The following is a 13,477-nucleotide window of genomic DNA, read 5'->3' as shown; positions in this document are numbered from 1 at the left end:
TTTTGTTCTCCACTTGAGAAAAGTCACCGCCAGTGGCATCTACCAGCAGCTTACCCCACCGGGTCATGTGTCCAGGTATATTGGGTTGTCGAGAGAGATAGCTGTCGGTGGACTAAGCATTCAGCCAACTATCTAAGGTATATGACCAACTTTAGGCCTGATTCACACATTTGTTTTTCATCATCAGAGTATGAAAAGCGATGCACTGGTCGGCAGAGGAACTTGTAACCTGTCACTGACAGCCTAACAGGCGTATATGAAGCTGTCAAGTTTGGGTCAGCAGTAGTGAAGAGTGAGCGTGTTCGTTTAACCCTTTCGCCGAGCACGCTCGGGTGCTTTCCGAGTATCTTCGGCATGCTCATATATTAAGTTCGAGTCCCTGCATCTGCATGATTTATGGCTGTTAGACAACCTCAACACATGTGAGGATTTCCTAATAAACAGGCAATCTCTGCACGTGTTGAGACTAACAGCCATAAATCATGCAGACACAGGGACTCAAACTTAATATACGAGTACGCCGAAGATACTCGGAAAGCACCCGAGCGTGCTCGGCGAAAGGGTTAAACAAGCACGCTCGCTCATCTCTAGTCAGCAGTCCATACTCGTACTGCGAAACACAGATGTGTGAATCTGTTCTTATCTGGAGTGGAGAGCTTCTACAAAAACGCTCAAGGCTTTTTCACATATTTGACATTCACTGTCCAAGTATGGATTTATGGATTCCCCATTGGTCTCCTGACAAAAACTCAACAGCCTCATAGGCATATATGAGGCTGTTGAGTTCTGATATGTAAACCCACGGCCCCTCCAAAAATCAAGATCCAAACTAAGACTGTGAATGGCAGGTGTGTGAAATCGGCTTTAGGACGTGTTCACACATCTGTGTGTCACGGCCTGTGATTCACAGATCGGCAGCCGGACTCCTGACCCGAACTCGACAACCTCAAGGCATTTATAAGGTTGTCACGTTTGGGTCAGCAGACTCGTGGCCGGCCAGTACGGATGTGTGAATCCGGCCTTATCTGGAGTGGAAGCCGGTTTCACATGTTCAATGTTAACTGTCCAAGTACAGAGCCCTCGCGGGTCTCCTGACCAAAAATCAATGGCCTCATACTCGTATATGAGGCTGTTGAGTTCAGGTATGGAGACTTCTGGCAGATCCAGACATCATGGTCCGTACTGGAACCTCAAATGTTAGATTCACACATCCATATGTCACGGTCAGAGTATGATCCATGATTCGCCGACTGGCCGTGAGTCTCCTGAGCCGAACTTGACAGCCTCATATTATGCTTACGAGACAGTTGAGTTTCAGTCAGGAGACCCATGGCCGGTCCGTAAATCACGGACTGTACTCAGAAGGACCCAACTTGTTTGACTAGCACGTAAACTTCCATAGAACTCTGTAATGCTTCATTTCACCTGTGGTGGCGCTGCACGCCACATTTAGGTAATCCATGAACCTTTATAATGAAAAATAGGAAATATCTAAGTTGGAATTCCAAAATTAGATGTTTTTTTGATGAAATATGTTCTCCTTTTTAGTGGAGACTCCGAGACACGGGACTTATTTTTGCCAATAAGAAAGAAACAACTAGGAAGGAGGCTTCAGCGCTGATGTTTTTGTTAGTGATCAGCTGCTCTCACAAGCATGTTCTGCTTTCAGCCTCCAAACATGAGTCAGCAGCGCCGGGCTGACATGTTAACTCCCACAATGCCCTGCTGCACCACAGACACTACTACTTTCACAACATTGTTTGGACTTGCATCGTGGTCACAACTTAGGGACGTAAATAACCAAGAAAATACATGGGGGGTTGGGGGACGTCAGCGAAATGGAAGTAGGAAGTAGCTAAAACAATGATATTTGAGAAATCATTGAAGGCAAAAGTTCTGGAGCAAACAAGATGGATTCACATCCGAAATACATTAAAGGGACACTCCAAATTCAGAGACTAAAGCATATTTACTGCCTATTAAATATTTCTGCAACTTTTTACTATGCTATATAAGGCCTAGGTTGTCCAAAAAGCCTAAAAGAAAAAAAAACATTCTTGTTGCCCTTAGCAACCAATCACAGCTCAGCTTTCATTTATAAACACCTCCTGACAAAATGAAAGCTACACAGTGATTGGTTGCTATGGGTAACAGAGAGCTGTAATAAATCTGCTCCAGTGTGAAGCAATTTCTTGCTGTTTTTCAGATCTCAGCTCCGGGTTAATGTGCGGGAACCTTCAGGCCGTGTACACACGTAGCGTAAATTCTGCGTTTTTATCCAGCTTTTTACGCAGACAATCTAATGTGTTTAACAGTCCGAACAAAACAGATGTGATTTCACGAAAAATCCTGAATTGTGCGATTTTGGTGCTTTTTTTTTTTTTCTCTCTCTTGTCTTTTGTGGGCAGCCTGAAAAAAATGCGTGCGTTTTTAGTGCAAAATAAAATAAAAAAAGGCGCATTAAAAAATACTGCTTCAAATCTGCATGAATTAAAGGGGAAGACGCATCTAAAACAAAACAAAGCAAATCAGGGAAGATTGTTATTGCGTAGTATGGCGGCCTCCAGAATCTGCCAGGGAACATAAGGATTTGGCGCTTTGATTTCAGTCTCCTGATCCTTTTTCTCTTGCACGTTGATTTCCCCTCTGGAAATGACCAGAAAACAACAAAAAATGTTCAAAAGAATGAACATATTCATGTCTATGAAAAAGCGACATTGTTGTGCACATGTTCAGTCCTTTGTTACTACTTTTAACCGCTTCAGGGTTTGGAAATCCTGCAGGGGATAAAAGAAGTAATATGTTCATTCTTCAGGCGGGTTCTTAATAGAAGAAAAAGTCGCCACAAAAATCAACGGCAAAACTGCCGGCGGATCTGCTTCAGGAAAAAGCCAGGAAAGCGACTTTGTGACCAAAATCCTCATCAGCTGCGCCGGCATCTAAGAGAGGTGGTTGTGCACATGGCCTTTTTCTGCTCTAAAAACTCCTAAAAAAAACTCCAGTTATTTTGCTGAGTTTTTTGATTAGTTTTGAGATTTGGAGGAGGATTCGGACAGTTGCCGCTCAGTCTTCACTCCGTTTCTGCTCCAGAAACTCTTTGAAAAATTCATTGTACACCTAGCCTAAGAGTATATGCACACTGCGTTTTTTTAGGATCTTTTAGAGTAGAAACTGAACACAACCTCCAAATTTTTGAAGAGTTTTGGGCTTTGAGGAGGATTTGGAGAGCTTCCTCTCAGTTTCTACTCCAACAAAAACTTTGTGTGCACGTAGCCGCTCAGCGAAAACTGCGCTGAAACTCCAAATCCTACTCAAAAACTCAAAACTCCTCAAAAACTTTGAGTTTATGCTCAGTTTCTGTGCAAAAACTCAGCCAAAAGCCTCACATAGCCTTAAACTGCAAAACCATAGCTATTCAAAGAAAACCCCAGTGCAATTTATCATCTCTAAATAAAGCAGGAGAAAAATCTGCAGCAGATCAGTGGCAATATCCTAATTATATGTTGCTGATTTTGCTGTATACATAAAAAAGAGTAATATTGGCAGAAGAAATATATGAAAAGGGCATTACTCCCTGCTTCTGTAATTCAGAAATGGCTTAGCTCAGCCACACTGGGATGCTTCTTGGCCATGGCAGGCTGTGATGAGAGTAACCCTTTAATGTGTCGAGTGACTGTTGCACTCCACAAGATTGCATACAACTGAATGCATTGTTCTGGCCTGCAGATGTGACTCAGGAGTTAAAATCAGTCAGTAGCATTGCAAAAAGCCCAGGGCTAAAAAGTGATCCAGACACATGACCTTCATGTGCAGTTGTACAGACACTGCATAGAATGAAATAATTTACTTCCTAGAAGCAATGTCTTTGTACACAAGGCACGTGTGTCATGATTTGGCCATGTATTAAACCGGAGGCATATATTAAAGGGGTTATTCCCATCTCCAGAGATGGATATTGCTGGATAGAGCTTGGAAAAACAAGCATTTTTGCCTTTTCCTGCTTCTTAAAATTTGCAGCCGTTCTTGAGATATTAACTTGTTTACTGCTTGTTGCCTAGGAGACCGACCACTGCTGGTGTCTAGCTTGTAAACATCGTGCAAAATTATTAGGAGGTAATAGTGCGCTCCAGCAATCCTGGACAGCTTCAAACAGTTTATACAGGCTCAATAGAAAAGAGCCTGCAAGCACTGTTAATGTTTTGCTGTCTAGTAGCGGTGGTCGGTCTCCAAGGCAACGAGCTGTAAACAAAATAAAAGTGTTAATATCTAAAGAACGGCTGAAAATTTTAATATGCAGTAAATTGCAAAATTGCTTGTATTTACAAGGACAGTCCGACAATACCCGTTTATGAAGATGGGAATAACCTCTTTAAGGATTCGTACACTCGAAAGTTGTACAACTCTGTGCATGAGCTGTTATTAAAGGCAATCTGACATCAAAATTATGGGTGTAAAACTACCGCCAAGATACTATAGGCCCACCTTTACTAGAATTACTCCATAGGATCTTCACTGTTAACACACTAGTCCTGCCCCCCGCTTCACACAGCTAGCACTGTTGACTTTCTGCCTGGCAGCACTGTCCACACCAAGACTCTTGATGGCTGCCACAGTAATGCCTGTCTTCCCCAGGAAGGGAAATCAGATAGTGGACAATCAATCAAGCTGGTGCTGGGTGGGGAAACAAGCCTTGAAGGTAGAGGCTCGGTAAGTGCTCTGTCACGCCCAGAGCTCTTAACGTCTTATTGCTGATTTCTTGGGAACGTAGTAGGGTTTAGACGATATAAAGGTGTCGATGGATTTGGCTTTCAAAAGCCTGCAGGCCCACTGGACTCCTAAGAGTAAAAGCAGGGATTTCAGAACAGATCCTTTTGGGGGAGTGGTGTCTTAAGGCAACTTTCTGATACAATTAAAGCCCCCATTCCTTAGCTCTTGGGTTTCGCTCTCTGTGATTGGGCGCTAACTCCCCGTTTCTCACTTCTGTCATTCATAGTCTGGATATGGACCATGATGTCCAGAATGATCCAAGGTCTCATGACCTAAACTCAACAGCTTCATAAGTCTGTATGAGGTGGTGAATTTGGATTAGTCCATACTCGGGCTGTGAACATCAGACTTGTCTTACCCACAGACCCTTCATCATGCCTTCAAGTGATCATTACTGATCAGTAAAATCCCATAATTGCAAATAAACAGTAATTTTCAATGAGTTTTCTAGTCTTGGTTTGGGGTTACAGGGAGCACAGAGGTCGCAGTCGTACTTATCCTGGCTCCAATGGCTCCTGTGCTGCATAAGAAGAGACTCGTTATATAAATGTCACATGCCAAATGGGAGCCTAACTCCTTTTTATTGGCCCAGGAGCTTCGTCTCTGCCTTCATTTATCTGCTATTTTGAAACAGAGATTTCCTAATTTACTCATAAATTCCAAAATTCCTCCCTCCCGACAAGCTGTTTCACCGATGACCCTGACTAATAAATGAAGTGCCATGGAGCCATAGTTATGGCCTACTAATTAACACCAGTAGGAAGTTTACATTAGATGCTCATTAGTACCCTATAAAATACTTCCCAGAAAATGCTCAGCAGTTCCTCCTAAAATAGCAAATAAAAAAGCGTACTAATATCCACAAAGGGAAGCTCTACTCAATGACTGATAGGCCTATCTGTATAAGTGTACACATAGGGATAACTGTAAATCCCTGATTAGATTAGGACCGCCCACTGGACTCCTAAGAGTAAAATAAGCAGAGATTTCCATAAAATCTAATTAATATTAAATCTTTACAGATGTGTATAAATCTGTTTAGCTCTTTCAGGTCTATAACAACTTGTGGGTAAAATCAGACCCTTGGCTGGAAAAATATATATCTCTGTACCGTGTTAGCCAGTAGATAGAAAAATATTAGGATTTGAGAGTCCGTAGTGGTTGATACTTTTTAATGGCTAACTGAAAAGATGGTAACAAATTGAAAGCTTCCGAGACTACTCAGGTCTTTTCATCAGGCACAGTAATATTGTGCCTGATGAAGAGACCTGTGTAGTCTCGAAAGCTTGCAATTTGTTACCATCTTTCAGTTAGCCATTAAAAAGTGTCAAACACATGTCACTTTAAAGGTGCCATGTTCTGAATATATCTGCTCCTGGATCCGGCGTCTTCTTTTTGCCTGTATTCAACACAGGACGGAATTTCTTCTGCCTGCACATTATTTGTGTTTGAAGGGGAATGGCTGACCGCTTATTTCAGTAGCTAAGCCTGCTTCTTTCTATGCTACTTACTAATATATTTCATTTACCCAAGGTGCTCCGATCTTCAGATATCATGTTCGGGGTCCCTGTATGCCCACTTCTAGCTTGTTATCGACACAGATCTTGCGTCTGAATTGGGCTACCAGCTTTTTTTTCAATTTCAAAGTCAGCTCCATTTTCATTTGCCACTAATGTATAAAGAGAGAAGGGGGCTGGCTTAGCTGTTAAACAATGCATTATATCTAATAAATAAAAATTATTTGTTTGTGTGTTTTTTTTATCTTTATCGCTCTGTAGTTCCTGTTTAACACCTGTATGGTACATTACATATCAGTGTTGTACCTGTTTTATAATATATGATCTGTTTACTGAGCTTATTCTTCTAAGGAAATGTCCTTATCTCTTTTCTCCGTCTTTTCTCTATCCTGCCAGGGTTATTAACATGAGATTAACACTTCCCAATAACATGGTAATATAGCCTATCACTATATTTGAGGTAACGTGTCAAATCGAAAGTGGTCCTTGTTCTTCACATCCATTTTTAATTGAATGATAAAATCCTTATTAATAATAATAATAATAATAATCCTTCAGCTTACTGATGCCAGCCACATTTGTGCCCACATTAATGAACACTAAGCCTAGAAAGAAATGATATAAAAAAAAGGCTCTGACGCTCCTTGGGGGCAGGGCTTAGACTGGGAGGAAGGCTCCTTGCTTTATATCAAAATGTAGGCTTGTGAGAATGGGGATTGGGAATGTGCATGATAAAAAGGAGTTTCTATGGCTCCTTGGGGGCGGGGCTTGATAAAAAGGAGTTTCTATGGCTCCTTGGGGGCGGGGCTTGGTTTTCCTGGCTTCTTATTGGATGCAGAGCAGTTGAAGAAGGCTCCTACCGCAGCTAGTTGCTTTATAATCAAATAGAAGAGGGAGGATAGGAGAAGTGCATGATTTCCTGGGAACCAAATACGGGAATTCTCATTATTCATCCACAGTTTGAGTATATATAGAATAGAGGATGATTTAAAAACTTATTATTTTTGTATCTTGTGTTTACTTATGGGCTTCAACCATTAATGTGCCTCAGTTGCTCTTCTTGAAAGTAAACCAATCTTGAACATGATGAGGGGAATGCAAAGATCTAGAAAATTGGAATGTTGCATAACTTTTTTTTTTTTGCACAATGAGTAAGCGATATTTACAGAAAACTGGAAAATCCCTTGCTTTGTTTTTCTCAGATAAACTGACTGTACGGACAGGGACGCCTGATGCGAAATGCAGGTCGTTGCCACTTATCTATTGAGTTTTGGATGATCAAGTCATTGACTTGCTATAAACTAATCATCTGCTTTTTTCATATCTGTCATTTATTTTTTATTGCTAAATGGCCAGTGCCAGGTCATTTCCAGCAGTGAAGTCCTCCATAAGTCTGGACATGCGTCTAAAATATAACACTGTATTTTGTTATGTTTTTTCTTAATCCCTTGACCATCAACTCAGATGACAATGTGCTAGGTCCCATTTCCATTGGTATCTTGCATTGGCACACAGTGACAGCTGAGATGAAGCTTACGCGCGTCCGTTCAGTCTTTATTGCTATGTTATATGTATACATTGTTATATATATATATTGTTATACATTGTTATTGTGGGTGTCACAAGTATATATCTACACTACCCATGATTCTGCAGGGGAAGTAAGAAGGCATTAAACTGATGGCTGCCAGAGGGGGAAGGAGACTGACTGTGCCCAAAGTCTTCCCCCAGCAGCACGATTGGGATATAAAAATGACGAAAAAGCTATATTTATATGCTATAAACACCTCAAAGACAGTAAAGTACAAGTAAATGGAGGAAGCCATGCTGGTGACATCACTCACCCAGTCCATTCTGGAGACGGAAGCCAAAAGAGGAGACAATGATTTAATGGAGGAAAGAGGTATTTTATTTATTTGCCTCTGACAGGATAGTCTCTTTAAACCAACTTGGAGCATGTACTTGCATGTATACAGGGTCGGTATACAATTGTCTTGCTATCCAATGGACAAATACGGCTGTAATGTCCATCAGCAGAGTTTGACAGCCTGTATTCAGGTGAAGGCACCTGCAGAGTCTAATCTTTATTAAAAAAAATCCAAAATTAGAAATCTTGCAATATTCACATTGGCCATAGTTGTTTTTTTTTTCTAAATCTAACTTCCTGTTGTTTTAGTAAATGCACATGTACATTAGCCACAATGAACAGACTCCGCCCCTATCTTTTGTATTGAAGCATCTAATGAGCGTGTGCAAAGGTGATTGTGGAAAGAAGGATGTGACATAGCCTATGGTGCTTGGTGGAGCTTTTATCAGCTTTGTATAGGGGTATTACCTGTCACTGTAATCTTGCCTCTGTTGATAATGAGCCCACCGAAAACACTTCTTGGAAGAACAGGAAGTATGAATCTAAATAAAAATACAATGGCCAGTTTGAAAATTGCAAAATTACTAATTTTGCTTTTTTTTTTTTAGTAAAAATCTTGATATGACAAAAAAAATACATGTAATACAAAAAAAAATAATTTCAATAATAGGTCATTTTAGGTCATTTTCCTATTAAAAGAATTTTTAAGACATTGTGCTTCACAAATGTGAATTGTCTTTGGAAATCTGGTTGTGCTGATCCTAGGTGCGGTAGAGTGGATTAGCATTGAATGTCTGTACTGAATATTCATCATGTTCCACGAGATCACAAACAGCCCACCGTCTGAACCTCCGTGCTCCGACAGACAGTGAGTCATGAAGAGTTGCTCCGTCCGTCATGCGACCTAATATTGCACAGACCTGGCACTCTCACCTACAGCTCCCATAAATTACTACACAGCTTTCACAATCTACCATAAACGCTTCTGCAAATGTTCAGTGTTTGATAACAACACCTTCCAAAAATATATATATCACATAAGGCAGATCTTGATTTTAATGTTGAACATTAAAGGGGTATTTCCATCTCCAAGATCCTATCCCAATATGTAGTAAATAATAATATTAGCAAATACCTCAAATTAGAAATGTAGTATAGTTCTTCTGATTCGCTATGTCACTTACTTCATTTGCAGGCATTGCAGGACCTTAGGTATCCACGGTTACGACCACTAGCAACTAGCTAACTAACTGTCACTATATCAGTGGTCGTAACCATGGATACCTAAAGTCCTGCAATGCCTGCAAATGAGGAAAGAGACATAGCGAATCAGAAGAACTATACTACATTTCTGATTGGACGTATTTGCTAATATTATTATTATTACACCTACCTATTGGGATAGGATCTTGGAGATGGAAATACCCCTTTAAGGGTGTGTTCACACTGACGTTTATTTTTTTGCTGAATTTTTGGAGCAGAAACAGATCCCAGCAAAAAGCCTCAATGTGTTCCACCTGGAAAAAAAGAAATTATCGAGAGGTCCTCTGCTCAGGAGCCCACTTCTGAGAGAGCAACTTAATTCTGAGATGTGGTTGCCACTTTAGATAACCTAGGTAGAAGGAGGCCGTTGTCTAGGAGACTGACCTCCGCTGCTGTCCAGTTTATAAACCGGGATTGGGAGCTAACAGCGCTTTCCAGCGATCCTACTGGCCTCCTTCAAAACAGAAAAGAGCTTGTAAGCACTGAGCATGTTCTAACCGCAGTGGTCGGTCTCCAAGGAGACAAGATGAAAAGTAAATTGCTAATATCTCAAGAACGGCTGACAATTTTAACAAGCAGTCAATTGAAAAATTGGAGTGTCCTATTCATTTGACCTCCAATGATCAGCTGTTATGTGCATGGGAAACGGGGCATTGCGTGGCTTCACTCGATCAATTTCCTAAATTTGGTAAAAAAAAAATGAATTTTCTTTTTTTGTCAAGAGTACCACGCGTAATTTCCTTTCCAGAAAGAGCATTAAACAAGTTAGACCAGATTGCAATCTAGAGTTCACTTCCTCTTGTTTCTGATGTCAATGCGCGGGGTCGGTGATGTGAGGAGAAGCACAGGCCTTTAAAGTGTGGGTACGTTACAATCTTGCTGGGATTACTAGGTATATAATATAGGTATATAATATTATATCTAAGCATATCGGATAAGGTCTCCATCGGTAAATAGTGGTGGGATATAAACTTTATAAACTTTATAAAAGTTTCATGCAATGGAAGTAACATGATGGTATAGACTCTTTATAAGTGATAATACGTCCCCACGTCCTGCAGTTATTACAGAGCAAACAATAATTCAGTAATATTATATCTAAGGATATCGGATAAGGTCTCCATCTGTAAATAGTGTTGGGATATAAACTTTATAAAAGTTTCATGCAATGGAAGTAACATGATGGTATAGACTCTTTATAAGTGATAATACTTCCCCGTGTCCTGCAGTTATTACAGAGCAAACGATAATTCAGTAATATTATATCTAAGGATATCGGATAAGGTCTCCATCGGTAAATAGTGTTGGGATATAAACTTTATAAAAGTTTCATGCAATGGAAGTAACATGATGGTATAGACTCTTTATAAGTGATATTACTTCCCCACGTCCTGCAGTTATTACAGAGGAAACAATAATATGTATTCACAATTATAAACAACGTGACAAATAGCAATTAATACTGAATTAATCAAGTAGAATTGAAGAACAGACATTTTTACATTTCAAGACTTCTCTTGGTTATAGAAGTTTCCTTTTCCTGCTGTGAGATTAGATACAGACAAGAGATTGTCTGCTATAGATAACACTTTCATTTGATTATTTTGGAAAAGCTCAGCTCATTAGAGGTCATTTCTGTAGTCAACTGGCATCAACTGACCAATTAAAGAAGACAAAGCAGGATTTGGGACTCGGCTGTAATGGTGCTTTGTCATTCTTCTGTAATCATCCGTGGAAGTTTTATGCCATTGAGGCGCAAGTGCAGCGAGGCTGGATGTTGCACTTGGTCTTTTCCCGCCTGCGCAGATCAATTTCTCAGCTCAATTACATCATTTTGAAGTTTCTGCGAATATCAAGCCCCTGGCAACAAAGGTGCCTGAGTGAGATTTCAGCCCGCGGAAGCAGGTTACTGAAAAAGCAATGATCAAAGTCATAGACCAGAGGCAGGCGGGGGGTGCAGATAATACCCAGCCTGGCAGGAGAAGACCAAGTCTAATGACCAGTCCCGCTGCACTTGCACCTCATTAGCATAAAACTTCTGTGGCTGATTACAGAAGAACAACAAAATGGATTTCTTCAAAAAATGGTATAATTTTAATAAGCATTAAAGCACCATTACAGCCATGTCTTTGGTTAAGAGTTAAAATACTGCTGACAGTTCCTGTCTAAAGTAGTATTCTTGCAATTTTCTTAAAATCTATTCTGTAGTCTCCTAAAATATATGATTCAACTTGTATTACCTTTTTAGTTGTTTGTTTCTATCTGAAAAAAATAAATAAATCATGGCATATTTCTTATCAGGTAATGACATTTTGAGGGGACTATAATGTTTCCCTGTGGGAATTACATGGCTTTATGTTCTCTGAAAGAGGTCACCATCTCCGTCACATGAACTTCTCGTATAATAAAATTGCTTGGACTGTATCATTGAAGTTCTTCACAGAAACTCATATCGCCGTTAATGATGATGACAGTACAGCTCCTGTCACACAGTAATGGAAAAGATGACAGTTCAGCTTCCATGAATGTTTCAAATAATCGGTTTATTCAGGAGAATGTATACGGGGGAGGGTGGGTGACAGTATTATCTTAGCAGGCAGTGGTGGTCCTGGATATAGCTGTCAATGAGTTGCTCTACTGCTCTCATGGTGGAACTGTATGGAAATAAGTATGTCATAGGTAAAAGAAGTGCAAAGTGTGATAGACAATTAGGGTGAAGGTACAGAAAAAAATGCTGGACTGCTTCTTTAAGGTACCCATCTACAATTGATCGAAATGGACATTTTTAACCAAAATGATGATTCGTCAGGGAAAATTTAACAAAGATCAATACTTTTAGCCAAATATTTAACACATCACTATAGTCTACAGTAGAGAGAAAATGGCAGAGATTATATTAGGTTCTGACAAATTTGGTAGTCATCTATTTTTTGGAATGAATATAAAGTTTGCCAATGGGTCCAAGCACAAACCCCTAAAGCACGGACTGACCGCACCTCTCCGACCCGAGCATGACAGCTTCATATACTTCTATGAGGCCCTCACGCTCAGGTCGGGGGAGCCTCCGTCAGTCCGTGCTTTAGAGGTCCATGCTCAGACCGATTGCCATGGACAACTAATGAGCCCTAACTCATTCAACCGTGGTTGGGTTTTTTTAAGCGAAGCATGGTTCCCTGTCCTCAGATTGGGCACCATATAATGACTGAAACACATTGAAAACTTCGATTCTGACTTGTAATACTGTCTGAAGATTAGATTTGGGTGTGACAAGGTTGCTGATCAGGATTTTTTTTTGCTGGAGGCCTCTCTGCCAAAGAACACTACTGTACTTGATTATTTCAGTTATTTTACTAATATCTGCTGATAATCTTATGTGTATGATTGGCGCAGACCTCAGATTGACGGCAGACCTCACCAAATTTATCTGCAGATAAATATCCCAAGTGCATGGCCAACTAAAAGGGTTATTCCTCAAAAAATCAACTATCTATAGGATTGGGGATAACTTGCAAGAACGGGGTTCTATACCACCGAGAACGGGACACTATAGTCCCGTCATGAGTGGAGCGGAGATACGCATGCGCGGCCTCTTCTCCATTCATTGTCTATGGTACTGGTGGAAATAGTCGAGTGCAGTCCCATAGAAAAAGGGTTATTCCTCAAAAAATCAACTATCTATAGGATTGGGGATAACTTGCAAGAACGGGGTTCTATAACACCGAGAACGGGACACTATAGTCCCGTCATGAGTGGAGCGGAGATACACATGCGCAGCCTCTTCTCCATTCATTGTCTATGGTACTGGTGGAAATAGTCGAGTGCAGTCCCATAGAAAAAGGGTTATTCCTCAAAAAATCAACTATCTATAGGATTGGGGATAACTTGCAAGAACGGGGTTCTATACCACCGAGAACGGGACACTATAGTCCCGTCATGAGTGGAGCGGAGATACGCATGCGCGGCCTCTTCTCCATTCATTGTCTATGGTACTGGTGGAAATAGTCGAGTGCAGTCCCATAGAAAAAGGGTTATTCCTCAAAAAATCAACTATCTATAGGATTGG

General features: G+C 40.6%; 1 protein-coding gene across 3 annotated transcripts in view; it reads left to right on the top strand.

The window, feature by feature from the left end:
- BMF (Bcl2 modifying factor) overlaps positions 1–13,477 on the top strand; it is a 64,499-nt gene that overhangs the window by 2,931 nt on the left and 48,091 nt on the right. The window contains exon 1 of one of the 3 annotated variants that reach the window (XM_073639184.1): positions 10,218–10,277. The exons of the other annotated variants lie outside the window; for them this stretch is intronic. The gene's annotated coding sequence lies outside the window, so the exon portion shown is untranslated. Of the gene's footprint in view, positions 1–10,217; positions 10,278–13,477 lie in introns of those variants that run through there. 3 annotated transcript variants of the gene reach the window in all.

The sequence above is a fragment of the Phyllobates terribilis genome, unplaced genomic scaffold (assembly GCF_046119375.1).
Source record: "Phyllobates terribilis strain yellow unplaced genomic scaffold, ASM4611937v1 Scaffold_7__3_contigs__length_470593459, whole genome shotgun sequence".
Classification (NCBI taxonomy): Eukaryota; Metazoa; Chordata; class Amphibia; order Anura; family Dendrobatidae; genus Phyllobates; species Phyllobates terribilis.
This window is presented reverse-complemented; position numbering and strand designations above follow the sequence as displayed.